The 15,227-nt window shown below is 42.2% G+C and overlaps 1 long non-coding RNA gene across 1 annotated transcript; it reads left to right on the plus strand.

Moving 5' to 3' along the window:
* The first annotated feature begins 35 nt into the window (after positions 1-35).
* LOC115474090 lies at positions 36-14,441 on the plus strand. Its single transcript, XR_003942808.1, has 3 exons — positions 36-410; positions 12,768-12,882; positions 13,648-14,441. It is a non-coding gene; the product is annotated as an uncharacterized LOC115474090 (long non-coding RNA).
* Positions 14,442-15,227: the final 786 nt, after the last annotated feature.

A 15,227-nucleotide genomic window follows, 5' to 3' on the forward strand; every position in this document is an offset into this window, starting at 1 on the left:
GTGTTGGGGAAGGAACACTTTAAGATGAACACTGCTGAAAAGAAAACAAAAGACTGTGTGAGGAAGAGAGGGAAAACTCCTCCTGGGGACAGAGGAATTACGATCCCGGAGTGTGGCAGGATTGCCACGGTAAAATGTGTAAACCCGGAAGAGAGCTGAGAGAGAGAAGTAGCAGCATAGAGAAGCTGCAGGAGAAACAATTCGTGCGCCTTTGATCCCTTAAATCAGGGATAGGACGTAAGGGGATGATTTTATTTTATTTTTATTAATTTCAATTATATACAAGCAATATACTTGTTCAGAAAAGTTCAGATAAGTAACAATATCCTCTAAAAGAGAAAAACAATACAAAGGAAATGTATATCTTTTAACTTCACAAAAGTCCACAATATGGATCCAAGAGTGCCTAGGTATGTGGAGAACATAAAAAGAAAACATTTAACATCATCAAATCTTATAGAAATGGACGTGTAACAGATTTACTTATATTATTAAGAGTTCTGAATAGTAACAGTTCCCGATTGTTGTCTGGCTGTTATAAAAGCCTCCAATTGAGAAGGCTCATAATAAACATATTTCTGTGATTGGTATCCAATCAAACGTTTGCAGGGGTATTTAAGAAAAAATGTTGCTCCTATTTGAAGTGCTTGTGTTTTTAATTGAAGAAATTGCTTGCTTCTTTTTTGAGTATCCCTCGCAACATCTGGATAAATCCAGACTTTACTTCATTTAAATATCTTTTCTCTATTATGAAAGAAAAGTCTCATAATCCAAATTTTATCCGGAGCCAGAGCCACAGTAGCCACTAAGGTTGCCATTGTTAATTGTTCCATTCCTGATGTTTCCAACAATGCTGAAACATCTAAAGCCTGATTTTCCTGAGATTGCTGTTTCTCTAGATCTTTAGTAGGAAGATAATATACCTGGGAAATTGGGGAAATGTTTTCACCCCCAATTTCCAAAATCTCTTTAAAGTAAGTTTTTAACATCTCTCAAGGAGAGATTGCTTGCTGTAAGGGAAAATGTATAAAACGTAAATTATTTTTGAGTAGTTCTCAAAAATTTCAGTCTTTCTTCTGAGGTTCGATAAATCTTTTAACATATTATTCTGTATTTGTTGAATGTTTTGTATATCCTTTTCTTGTTTAATAGTTTTTTGATTCAAAACTTTCATTTCACCCTCAGTTTCTTTCAAATTCCCTTTTAGAGATTCAAAATCTTCCGATAATTTTTTAACCTGAGGGCATAACACTTTGGCAAAGTCCGCTATTAATGTCAAAAGGCTTTCTAAAGTCACTTCACTCGGTTTATTAAACAAAACAGCAAATTGGTTGATCCGTACCTCGGATTGTTGAGAAGAATTTTCAGTTTCTCAACTGGAGGCATGAAGTTCAGACAGCAATACCGTCTCTGCAGTATCCCGAGAGGTTTGCAAACTCCCCGGTACCCCTGGTTGTGCTTGTCATACCTCCTGTCCTCCATTTCCTGTATGTTCCAGGATTGAGGACGCCGCCACGGGGGAACTGATTCCTCGAGGTTGTAAGGGAGGAACTCTAGTGTTGGGGCTCAGCGTGACTTTGAGCCCATAGTTCCGCTCCGTGTCTCCATTTTCCCCGGAGGGAACAAGCGGGCTTGCTCCCTGCGATTCTAAATCTGGAGTCCTGTGAAAATATTGAAGAATGGATTTGGGTCGGGTCAGTAAATCCTGATGCTGGGGGGCAGCGGCCCGACCTCTTCGTTTAGGCATTTCTTAAGGAATCAGCACGGAGACTCACACAAGACATCCAGCTCATCTGGCAGCCATCTTGGATCGTAAGGGGATGATTTTAATCAGTGGTGCCGAAGCTATTACTTCAAAATCGGGGATGTCTGGTAGTAACCCTATGCTATCATCTGTGCAGACTCCAATATCTGCTGTAGTGTCTAGGAGCCCACCCGAGGCTCTGTGGAGACCTTGTAAATCGACAGCATTTGAATAATTTTTGTAAAATACGTTACATTTTGAGAGGCTCCCATACAATAATCTTTTATTTCAGATTTGTCGCTCCTACAAAACAGAGAGGTCAGGGCATTTATGTATAAATATATCACTGATAGGCCAGAATAAATCAAATATAATCAATCTCATGTATGCTTAAAAGAATTCAATGCAATTAGATTGAGTTATGCTCATACACTTCAGAGCATTTTAAGTTGGGACAGTGTAAAAGCCAGATCTGCGGGATCTCCGGGATCTTCCGGCTCTGTTAAGTATTACCTTAAGACTGAAGGAGCACTTCTTTGTTTTGACGGCCGCCGCTGCTGCTGCTTACGTATGCAGCGATCACCAGCCATAACCCAGCGCTGCGGTTCTCTCTGTTCCCAACTTTCCGTGGTGAATCTTGAACAGTGGCGTACCAAGGGGGGCAGTCCACCCCGCTGGGGGGGGTGCCGCGCGCCTGTCAGCTCTTCGTTTTCATGCTCCCTCTGCCCCGGAACAGGTTACTTCCTGTTCCGGGGCAGAGGGAGCATGGAAATGAAGAGCCGACAGGCGTGCGGCACCCCCCCCCCCCCCAGCAGCGTGCACCCTGGGGGGGTTCTTTCGCCGGGGGGGGGGTCGCACTGCACCCAGGGGGTTATTTCGCTGGGGAGGGGCACATCGGCGATCCGCCCCGGGTATGAGCGCCCCTAGGAACGCCACTGATCTTGAAGGAGGTTAAACCAAGGAGGTTTAATAGAGTGGAGTGGAAGTGAGCCTATCTAATCCACAGTAAGCATGGAAGCCATTTAGTTAATCTCTGTTTCCATTCCCCCCGCGCAGCCATCATTGTCGTTCATTCAAAACACAGCAAGCAAACCTATGAGCTGCTGCATCCACGTTGTCGTTCTTTATTGTTGGTTCATCTGTAACAAGTCTAAACCTTGTTTTGTTGGATAGACAGTGCCTTACAAGGTGGAGGGGAAAAGACATAATTGAATATCACTAAAACAACTTCAAAAATTATTGTAGCTAGTAGAAACAGCAATTAAATTCTGTAGTTTGTGCTCATTTTTCTTCACTGTTCTTCTATACAATTCAGATGACCAGATTTCAGGGGGGGATGGGGGGAGAGAGATCTAAGAGGAGTTGTGGGGGCTGGTGGAATTTTCAAGGGTCTGTGAAGGAGGGGGGTTATTTTCAAAATATATTTGTCAGTACTCCAGAAGCTGCTTTGTTATTTCCAGTTCTGTATTGTGGTTTTCATTGGAGTGCTAGATGCCTGCTTTTTCCTTCATGATGACAATAAAGATAGTTCTCTATAAAAATACTTGCAAAAGTTTTAATGCCTATGTATGTGATTTATTTTAAAGCTTCCACTATGAACATATAACATAAAATTTTAAATCAGCAAAACAGTCTGGAGACTGAAAATTTCCCAATTCTGTCAGATTGAACCCTACATGGGCCATGTTTTGGCATCCAAAGCCTTCATTGGGGGTTCTTAAAAGCCAGTGGGATTACCATAAAGCATACAAAACTGGTATACAACTTAAAGGCCAGTGGGATTAATGTAAAGCGTAGGTAACTGGTGTACAACTTCAGCACTCAAACCCAGTCGTCAGTGCCACAGCTATACTCAAAGCCTTTAACTTGTATACCAGTTACGCACGCTTTACAGTAATCCCACTGGCTTTTAAGAACCCCTGATGAAGGCTTTGGGTGCCAAAACATGGCCCGTGTAGGGTTCAATCTGTCAGAATTGGGAAATTTTCAGTCTCCAGACTTTGGATGAATAAATGATTTGTTGATCCACTTGAGAACTGTGGTTTGGGTTCTTCCATTCTTGTGGTGTGTCTGCTTTTTCTTGTGGAAGACAAATGTTTCCTGTTTGTACTATCCGTTACTTTAATGGAAGCATGGTTAGCACTGTGTCTCGCTGTTTTTTCCTTCTTGATTTGGATGTAAGGGTTGCAGATGATCATCTTGATCTTGATGTGTGACCTTAATTGTCAGCGTTTTTGCCAAGGAAAAGCTAAACAAAAGGTGTTCCAGCAGTGCCATGGACAGATAACCAGGTAGAGGATTAGGTATTGGTATATTTCTGTTACTAATCCATACTGATATTCTACCCATGTTTTTTTGCATAACTGCCATATCCGTGCCTTTTTAAAATGCCTCTATTTTACAGTCCTCCTAAAGCACTGGCTTTTAACCCAGTTCTCAGAACACACCCAGCCAGTCAGGTTTTCAGGATATCCACAATGAATATGTATTCCTAAATCAAACCTGGATATATTCTAACAACAGGATTGTCTATTGTCAGTGATAGACGTGTGAATGTTTTTTGAAGAAACATATGTTTAGTCTCCTGAAGACGCCATGTGGCGAAATGCGATGTTGTCTAGAGACTCAAAACTGTGATGGAGAAAAGTACTGGCGAAAACTCCTATGGGACTGTATGCTTGAGAACTTGCTTAAAATGTGAAGTCATAGATACACTCCATTACAAGTCAATTAGAGGCAACTTTTTGGATGTATTTATGAAAAGTGACATGTGGACAGTACAATAATATAGGGAAGTCCGGAGGGATACAGAGAACTCTGGAGTGGTTTGAACTTTGAAATCATTTTGAAAGAGCCTGTTATTTATTGACTGACTGCAGTTGTGCAAGGGAAGTTGTTTTAATATGCTTCAGCCCACAGGTAGCAAGCTAGATAGATGTGTTCAATGATTTTGTATATTAACAGTGAATATGTATGAGATTAATTTGCGTGCACTGCCTTCTTGGCTGTATGTGCCCCAGCATCAGCTCCTGAACTATGTATATTGAATGCAGTGGTTTAGCCAGGAATCTTTAACAGGGGGTGCGTCTCCCATGCCGCTGACCCCCCCCCCCCCCCCCCCGGGACCTTAAAATCACCTGTGCTCCAGTCTTTGCCCAGGCCACAGCAGCGGTACTGATAGGCTGCCTGAAGCCTGCACTGGGACTTTATCTCTGAACCAACCCACTCTGTGAAGGGCGGAATGGTTCAGAGAGACAGTCCCGGTGAAGGCCGCAGGCAGCCTATGAGTGCCACTGCCCGGGCAAAAATGGGGGGCCGAGTCTGACAGGGGGTGCATATGCAACACATGCACCTTGTATAAACACGCCACTGACGGAATTAACAATTTCCCACTGTTTTCTACAATTAACCATCAGAATTAAGTATACCCTTTAAGTACCCTGTATATAGTATTATATATTTGGCGTCATCCATACCAAAGTTTAAAAATATACTTTAAAGTATTTATGTTTAAATCATTTTTATTAATTGTGACAGACATTTAGACAGTTCTTTGTCGAAAAAGATATATACAAAAATTGTCAACCAACAGGCTTAATCAACATACTTTAAAGTATTTATATTGCTACATTCAATGAATTAAGTCTTTTTTATTATTGCTATAGCCTCTCGTAAACTGAAATTTATGAGGAGACACTTTTGGACATAGCCTATGCATTGAATTCATGATGGTTTAGGATTGCCTTTGAGGATGATGAGGGTAGTTAGCCATAGAGTTTGAATTGCTAGATAAGGAAATCAAGGAAGCTCATTTGTTTTAATATGCTACATTGTCATTTTATTATGAATGTTTATCACTTTGAACATTTTGCTAAGCATGTTATAAATAAATAGCATGGATTAGAATAGTACTAATATGTCTATTTTATATTCTATTTCTTATTTCTTAATTAAAAAATTGGTTCATTAATACAAGTTGAAGCTCACATTCCTTTCTTAACAGTGAAAGAGGATTGTTACAGTGTTATATAGATGGTATTTGACTCTGACCAATTAAAGCAGTGTTTCCCAAACTGTGCGCCGCAGCAAACTCACAGGAGTGCCGCGGGGCAGATGGGAGTTAACACGCCGAGCGCCAGAACAATTGGTGAGGTATTGTTCATCTTCCTCTCTCCACCCCTGCCCTGCCTGCCTGACCGCCCGCTCACAGCATGCTGCCGGCAGCAATGTAAGCACTTCCTTTGTCCTGCCCCTGAAGCCTTCTTTGTACAGCATCCTGCCCACATGGGAAGAGGAAGTGGCTGTACAAAGAAGGCTTCCGGGGCAGGCTGAAGGCAGCATTTACACAATGCTGCCGATGCCGGCGGCATAGAGGTTTGGAGGCCTGCTCCCGCCCTGGGACCCTGACTGATCGCTACTCAGCTGTCAGGGAGGGAGGCGGGGCTGCAGGACATTATGTTCCTCCCTCCTGTGCTCAGCTGCGGGCTCTTCTTCATCTTCCTCTCCCTAGGAACAAGGCAAAAAATGAATTATAATGGATTACAAGGGGGCAAGGGTTGGGGGGGGAGAGATGGTGCATGGGGGGAAGAGAGAGAGAGAGAGAAATATTGGACATGATGTGTGGCTGGGGTGGGGGGGGGGGGGGGGCCGCAAACAATTGCTCAGACACTAAGGGTTCCATGAACCAAAAAAGTTTGGGAACCACTGGATTAAAGGAAATGTTTCCAGGATTTTTGGGGTATGTTGGGAGGGAGAGTTTGGAGGAGGGTACATTTATGCACATTTGAAGGAAGTGCCCTAAAGCACAGTGGTACTGGAGGGAAATAGAACAAGCAATCAAGGATGTGTGTCGGGTTGGCTTGCAGCTAGATTCCCCAGACCTTTTTGCTGTGGATGGTGGCAAACGTTGAAGAGGTGGGGGAAACAAAGGGGTTTTTTTTCTTTAGGGTGAGCGTTGTGACTGCACAGAGTGAAATTGCAGTTCCCTGACAGTGACAGCAAGTACCCACCCTGCAGCTATGGAAGATGAGACTATATCAAATTGGAGAGAGAGAAAAGTTAAGAGCATTAATGCAGGGAAAAGGGGGTAAATACGACTTGTTGGAGGTGTTAGTGGAATATGTGGGGTGATTGAGAGTCAGCTATTGAGGAGATTAGGCCTTGATGATACCATGAAGTTTGGTAAGGAAAATGGGGATTTATCGAAGGGAGGTAGAAGATAAGTGTGGCAAGTGAGAAGATTGGGGGAGGGAAGAGGATGGAGGGCAGAATGGAGAGAGAAATTGTAGGACCTGTTCTTTTATTGTCAGATTGGATAACTGGTTTGTAAAAGGAGTAATTAAATATCAATGTGTTGTTTGAATGAGTTATAAGAAAATTTGAAAAAATGGTTTACTTTAACTGCATAAAAAAGGAAATCAAAACTAGGTTGCTTCTGGTTTTTAGGGATCAACACTGTGAGGGTGCTATATTTTGATAATTTCAGATTAAATGTAAACAAAAAAAAAACATTGTCTCCCAATTAACTTTATCAAATGGAGTCTAGTCTCAACTAATACTAGTATTAGAGGGCCTCTTTTACAAAGCCACGCTACCGATTCCCAGTGCAGCAAATGAGAGGAAGCCCATTCAATTCCTATGGGCTTCCTCTCATTTGTTACACAGGAATCGGTAGTGCGACTTTGTAAAAGAATCTCAGAATTTTTTTTTCTGTCTCAAATGATTTCCTAGGTCAATTAAAAGCCAATTTCACATTGTTCTAAACATATAAATTCTAGCAAATTCCATTGTTTGCTCAGATTTGCCAAGTTTAAAGTGATAAGTAGGTCATCACGACATTGTGGTTTCTTCCTTGCTCTTTCAGATCCTCTGAAATCACGCCTGAGCTCTTAACATAGAATTATACCAAGGGTTCTCCTTTCTGTTTTTAAATGCTTCTGTATAAGTCTCTGGTGAGACCTCATTTAGGGGCCCTTTTATGAAGTGGCGGTAAGCCCAACAAGGGCTTACCGCTGGCTAAAAAGGAAATACTGCCAGGCTACCGCAGCAACCTGGTGGTAGTTCCCTTCCCAACATGCGCCATTTCCGGTGCTGCAAAAATATTTCAAATTTTGTAGTGCCAGGCAGTAATCGGGTTAGCATGGGAGCCCTTACTACCACCTCAGTCGGTGTAGGTAAGTGCTCACCCCCAAAATGGCTGTGCAGCAAGAGGTTCACTTGCCGCACAGCCATTTTTTAAAGAAATGGGACATCTGCCTTTTACCCGGTGTGGTAAAAGGGGGCCTCGGCTCGCATCAAAAACACGCACCGACACCAGCGCAGGCCCCTTTTTGCCACAGCTTCATGAAAGGACCCCTTAGAGTACTATGTACAGTTCTGGAGGCCACATCTTTAAAAAAATATAAACAAGATGGAGTCATTCCAGAGGGCGTCTACTAAAATGGTCACAGTTTTTCATCATAAAGCATATAGGGACAGACTTAACGATCTCATTATGTATATTTTGGAAGAAAGACAGGAGAGGAGATATACGATAGAGACATTTACATACCTCCATGGCATAAATGGAGGCAAGTCTCTTTCAACTGAAAGGAAGCTCTGCAATGAAAGGGAACAGAATTGGGAGTAACCTAAGGAAATACATTTTCATGGAAAGGGTAGTGAATTCATGGAACAGCCTCCTGGTGGAGGTAATGAAGACAAAGTCTGTATCTGAACTCAAGAAAGCTTGGGACAAGTGCATAGGATCTCTAAGGGAGAGGAAGGGATATTAGATGGCATGGATGGAGGAAATCCAAGATGGCCACATAGAGAGGATGCTGGTGGATTTTCTCCTGCTTTATCTTATTTTCCTCTAACCTTTCATTGGCTGTAATATTTTTCTGATGCCAAAGAGGAGGGAGAAGCAAACAGCTTTTGCCCAGCTGCAGCAAGACTCCTTTTTGGTTCGGCATGTAGTGATTACCAGCTTTGTGTGACGCTTTCATTTTGGGTCATACCGGCTGGCCCATTCATGAAGGAAACTTCGTGACTTAGGAACAAAGTCTCAGCCCTGCTGGGGAGACCCTCTGGTGTCAGGCTTGCGCCAGACTATGGAGCTTACTTTGACTGATGTGATCAGTGGCATGCCAGCTCCTCAGGAAATGCTGGCAGTAGGAACAATGCTGAAGGGAGTCAAGTCCCTCAGCCAAGTGGAGGTTTGGTAGAGGGTGTGATGGGAAAAGGGGCTATTCCAACTGTTCCTCCCTTAATGAGACCCTCTGAGGTGACCCTTGATACCATCTGGACAACACTGAACTCCATCTACAAAGTATGTACAGGAATTTCCCCTTAAGTTCAGCAGCACGCACAAAGGATTGCCAGAGGTGAAGAGGTGTTGAAGACCCAGACAGGTAAGTTGAATTTATTAGACTCTTTAATTCAGAGTGTTCGGATTACTTTGGTTCAAGATAAACTTACATTCCAGCAAAAAAATAGAAAATGTAGTTAGTTTCACTAGACATTTAAATTAGCAACATTTGAATTTTCCTAAAATTTTGACTTATGCCTAAAGACTTAATTTATAGGTTTCTGAAAGAAAAAAGTAAGTATTCAGACTCCTAGACGTACTAGCTCACCTGCTGGTAATTCTTTGGTGGAAGTGTCTTCGGATAGTATTAATACAACAATTTTCTTGGAAAGTTCTGTTGAGGAAGTTGTTTCTAGATTTACATTGCTTGTGACTTTTGTATTTCAGCAGGATAAGAACATGCTATTGTGCCTCTGTTTTAGGTCCTCTGAAGTTCTTTTTTTAATAGGAAAAATTCTATCTTTCTGGACATTTCCAAGTGCACGCAAACTAGGAGGAAGAAATTCTTGTCTTTTAAGCAGCAAGTTATTACCTTGGGGGCTAACTTTCAATTAAGGTACCCATGTAAATGTTTGATCTGTTTGGATCAACATTCTTATGGTTTCTATGATCCCTTACAATTTCAATTTTTCCTTGAAGGTAGAGGAATAACAGAGCTGTGATTATATGTGAGAGGGCTTTTCTTCTTGAAATTCAGTCAATAGGGCATCCACTATGTATCTTATTTAAGGGACCTTTTACTAAGCCACGTAGGCACCTATGCACACCCAATGTGTGTCAGTTTGGAGTTACCACCTGGCTACCGCGTGGCCCATGTGGTAATTTAATTTTTGACGTGCGTCCGCTACGTGCACCAGAAAAAATATTTTATTTTCTGGTGCACGGTGAAAATTGGGTGGTAACTCCAACTTGGCGCGTGTAGGTGATTATCACAGTTAATGTGAGAGACCTTACCGCTAAGTCAATAGCGGTAAGGTCTGACCCAAAATAGATGCACGCCAATTTTTATTTTGCCACACGTCCAACTGTAGTATTCTTTCTAAAATGTGAATTCTCCCCTAATGTGGTCTGACATTGTTTGTTTATTATTTTATTATCGATTGATTGAGGTTATTTTGAATTATTTACTGAATGTCTGTATCTTTATTCAAAATTCTTTTGTTGTTTATTGTAATTTGCAAATAAAAAAAGATGGCATGTATGGGCAGACTGGATAGGCCGTACGGTCTGTATCTGCTTTCATTTTCTCTGTTTCTATGTAAATTCATATTGTTTGATAGGAAATTAAATCTAAAACATTTAGGGCCCTGTTTACTAAGCTGTGCTATAGGCGCACTAGTATTTTAAATGCTCGTTAATGCTAGAGACACCCATAGGAATATATGGGCACCTCTAGCATTTAGCGCACCCTAGTAGATAGGGCCCTCAGAGTTTCAATGGCGCCTTCCAAATCAAGTAATTCAATGTTCAACAATTGTAAAATCCATAACTTAGAAAGAGGTATGGGGAAGTAAGGGGTCACACACTGATGTTCTAACATGCAGAGGTTTTAGGCATTCTTTCCTAGGTGACACATTAAATAAAAATGTTAAGTACAAATTGATCAGTGCAAGGCAAAAGATAAACAACAGGGCTACAAGCCAGAATTATTGGTAAGATTTACTAAAAAACAAAACTAGATGCACAAGCAAAGCAGTATTCAGTTCTAAAAGTGAGAAGCAATTAGCTCCCACAAAACTGGTAGACAATAAACAATATTGCAAGCTGATAATTTGTCAATAAAAATATCAAACATTTCCTAGTGGTTAGTGCAGTGGACTTTGATCCTGGGGAAATGAGTTTGATTCCCACTACAGCTCCTTGTGACTGTGGGTAAGTCACTTAACCCTCCATTGCCCCTGGTACAAAATAAGTACCTGAATATATGTAAACCACTTTGAATGTAGTTGCAAAAACCACAGAATGGTGGCATATCAAGTCCCATTTCCCTTTCATTTTCTGTAAAATTCTTCTCAGATTTGAACTATTATCATAAATGATCAAAACACCCCACCCCTCTTCGAACTGTGACATTTTGCTTCCCATGTAACTTGAGGACAACAATATTTCATAGGAATACTTTGGCGTCTTTAGCATTTAGTGCGTACTAAAACGCCAGTGCACCTAAGTAAAAGACCCCCTAAATAAACATCTGAAACTTAACAGCAATATCAACATATGCTAGATGTGTTTATAATACAATAATTTAGGTGAGCTGAAAAGAGATGAAGGTTAAAAGCAGCACATTTATTTTATAGCATCTGTTTTTTGGAGTATTTATTTTCTCATTGTGCTTTCTCTGTTGCAGTAGGTGGTGGGGGGCTCTACCAAAGAACTATCAAAAAGTGAGCTCTAAGAGTGGCACATTAAATGTGATTCCCCAACACTGAAGCATTTCTTCCCCTTCCAGCTCACAGTTTGCTCAGTGTGTCTTCTACTAATAACTGATTTCCTTTTGTGTATATTTATATAACTTCCATTTGAACTGGAAGACATTCAGTCATTTTAAAATATGTACCGTGTTCTCATAATAATTGTAATGTGTTCTTGTTTGTTTCAAGTAAAAATGGTTATAATTATAGTCACAAAAGAAATCCAATGGGACAGGAAAAGGGCCTGTGCTAAAAATGAAACCAGCACATGCCCAAAACCAACCTGAGCCCTTAATGCCACCCGTTGATCTAACGGTAAAGGTGTACGAATGGTGACCAGTTGGCACACGCCAAGTGCCGATTACCACTGTAAGCGGCATACATAGGAGGAAATAAATAAATCATCCAGGTGTTATGGGCACGCGCTAAATCTGAAATTACTGCCAGGAGGGCGTGCTGGCCTGGTGGTAGTCTCATTTTGGCATGCGCGTACAGCCTACCACGTCTTAATAAAAGGGCTCCATAATCTTTGCCCTCAGTGTGCCAGTGAGGTAGCAACATGCCTTTAGGTCTCAGATGTATTCATGTATTATCTTAGTTTATCTGTGTCTTTCTTGGACAGTGGTATAGTCAGACACCGATTTTTGCCTACCACCAAAATGGGTGGACACAATGTCCTCTTCTCTGTGTTCCTGCCCCAATCAAATATCAGTACCTGAGCTGGTGGTGATTACCAAGCCCTGCTAACCAAAGTCATCTGCAAAGGCTTCCTAGTTCCCTCCAGTGCAGCTCAGTTGGCAGGTGCTTTAGTGAGCCTCCCCTGGCATTGGCATATGCTCTGTTTTCGTGCATATGCGAGGTGCCGGCAGCTCACATAAGCTGCACTGGAGGGAATTGGGGTGTCTTTGCAGATGTCTTCGGCTGCTGGGGCTTGGGGATTCCTGTCGGCTGATCAAAAGGTGTGCTACTGCTGGGTAGGCACCCTATTATGCCACAGGATACATCAAAGCCATTCAGCCTTAGTCAGTTTGATACCCTTGTATAATGGACAATGTGCACTGCTGCAGACATAAGTTTCTGTTTAAAAAAATCTTGCTATATAAACTCCGGGTTAGAGAGCAAACCAGCTGGCTGCCCAAGAGCTTTTAGATATTGACCCCTTAAGTCACTTCATCTTTTCCCTGCTTAAAACACTTTTTATTGTTCTTGTCTGTCCTCTTCATTCTCTCATCCCCCGTTTTCTTTTCTCCTGTTCTGTCCCTAGGTGCATTTGCCTTCTGAGAACTTAACACAGACCCCTGAGATTTGATGATTTTGTTGGCTCAATCGACAGGAAGTTGATATTGATGAAAAATACAACTCAGGAGCCCAGGCTGAAGGTTGCTATCATTTTGCACCTATTGCTATATAATAGCAAAGAGTAAAAAGATGCAAACACAAGGAGGGCATCAGAGAGGCGCATGTAGGGAGTGAGATTCGGCAGGGGGAGAGTTCATTTTACGAAGTACAGACTGATTCCATTGAAGGAGGAATATCTTTTCCTTCAATGAAAAGGAATGAAAACAAGCTATAATGTCTCGTGGTTTATTATTAGCAGGTTTACCCAATGGCCAGTGGGCTCATCCAAGGTCAATATCTTCTGCTTTAGTAATAGTGTGTTCCGGCAGCTGTGAAGAGGTTTGTAAATTTTGGTAACATATCACTTGAAATATAGCAATAAAATTTTCTCCCCCATTAGATTCAGGGAGCCCACGGAACAGTATATTGGATCATCGCGCCCGGTTTTCTTGATCAAGTTTGCCTGGAGGGTATCTGTGGTGGTGAGGCACTCCACATTGCCATCTAGATGTTGTTCTGTCTCCTCCATTCGGGTATCCAGAGCTTCAAGACCTCCCCAGGTCCCCACAGGTCTTGAATGTTGCTACATCCGTTTGCAATGCTAATTTTCATTCTGGGAGGAGTTGATGCAAATCATGTCTCATTAATGGAGTTTAAGTCTCCCCCCCCCCCCTCCAGGGTAGACACCGGCGGGGAAGACAACTGGGCACTATCTTCTACAAGAGGCCACCAATCTATTAGCCTCCGCGACTAGGCCAATCTGCTGTTCACGTGGCTGGGCTTTAAAATATTGTTTTATTTCGCAGAGTGACATCGTGCCATCTCGAAGAAGGAGATCCAAGATCAGTCGTGAGTATGACTGGAGCACAGCGGTTTTGGAGATCGCAGACCAGATGGGATGTGCAAATTTCACAAAAAGAATGGGAAAAACACACAGAGCTTCAGGCTTGAGCTACCATCTCTCCAGTGATGTTACTAGAAGTGTCCGATTTTGCACTAATTTCGTTACAAGATCATGCTTTTCATATGCCTATATATTCTTGTTCTGCTCCTTGTTATTGAAAGTGTCAGTAAAATTTGTTGAAGTAGAAAAAAAAAAAAAGATAAGCTACGCAGGGCTTGTTAGAACATTACACAGTTTGGGATTCTGAGGCTATGTCCTTCTCCTTTTTCTTGGTTGAAATTTGACACACCATGTTTGCTTAAGTTAACAACAGAATTATTTTGCTTGTATTGTTGGTAATTGAGATCACCCATTATTGTACGGCTGCCAATTTTTCTAGCTTTCCTAATTTCTCTGTTAATACTTCTTCATCCATTTGTTCTTTCTGGCTTGGCAGATGTTAGTATAGCTATAGCAGAATACTTTTTCCCTTCACATCTGGAATTTCTAGCCATAAGGATTCCACATTGCTGTATCCTGCAGAATCTTTATTTTGTTTGGCTCAATTCCCTTTAACATATAGCACAATTTCCCCCTTCAATTTGATCCATCCTATCATTGTGATATAATTTGTACCCTGGTAACACTGTGTCCCATTGTCTGTCATTCTTCCACCAGGTCTCTAAGATGCCTATTATAGTTACCTCTTCATTTATTACTCTACTAGTAAAAAAGGCCCGTTTCTGACAGAAATGAAACGGGCTCTAGCAAGGTTTTCCTGGGAGTGTGTATGTTTGATAGAGTGTGTTTGACAGTGACTGTGTGTGTGTGAGAGAGAGAGATAGAATGAATGTGTGAGTGTGTGTGTGTGTGTGAGAGAGAGAGAGTGAGACTGTCTCCTGTGTCCCCTGCCCGCCTTTCCAGCCACTCAGCGATTGTTCTGTCCCCTGCTCCCCTTCCAGGCACCCAGCGATTCTCCTCTGTCCCCTTTCCCCCCTGTAGCCACCCAGCGATTCTCCTCGCTCCCCTGCCCCCACTCCAGCCGTGTGTGTGTGAGAGTGAGTATGTGGAAGACAGAGACAGTGAAAGTGTGTGTATGTATTTGTGTCTGTGTATGTATGAGACAGAGAAAGTGTGTGTGTGTGTGTGTGTGAGAGTGTGAATATGTGTGTGTGTGTGTGCGCGTGTCTGTGTGAAAGAAAATGTGCGAGGCTAGTGTCAAAATGGAGAGACAGCAGCAAAAGTTTGCATAGCAGAGCACAACCATTTGAGCCAGTTGTTACCTTATCTCCCCTGCCGTCCCCTCCATACCCAATGATTCTTTTTTTGTCTTCCATCCCCTCCGTGTCCCGTGTGTGTGAGTGTGAGAGAGAGAGATGCTAGTAGTCCCTGTGACAGTGGAGGATCAGTTGCTCCTTATAGGCAGTTGAGAGTGAGAGAGAGTGAGAAAGAGTGTGCATGTGGTGTTTTTTTTCCTCCCCTCTCATCTCCTCCGTGTCCCTT

Source organism: Microcaecilia unicolor, chromosome 7 (assembly GCF_901765095.1).
Source record: "Microcaecilia unicolor chromosome 7, aMicUni1.1, whole genome shotgun sequence".
Lineage (NCBI taxonomy): Eukaryota > Metazoa > Chordata > Amphibia > Gymnophiona > Siphonopidae > Microcaecilia > Microcaecilia unicolor.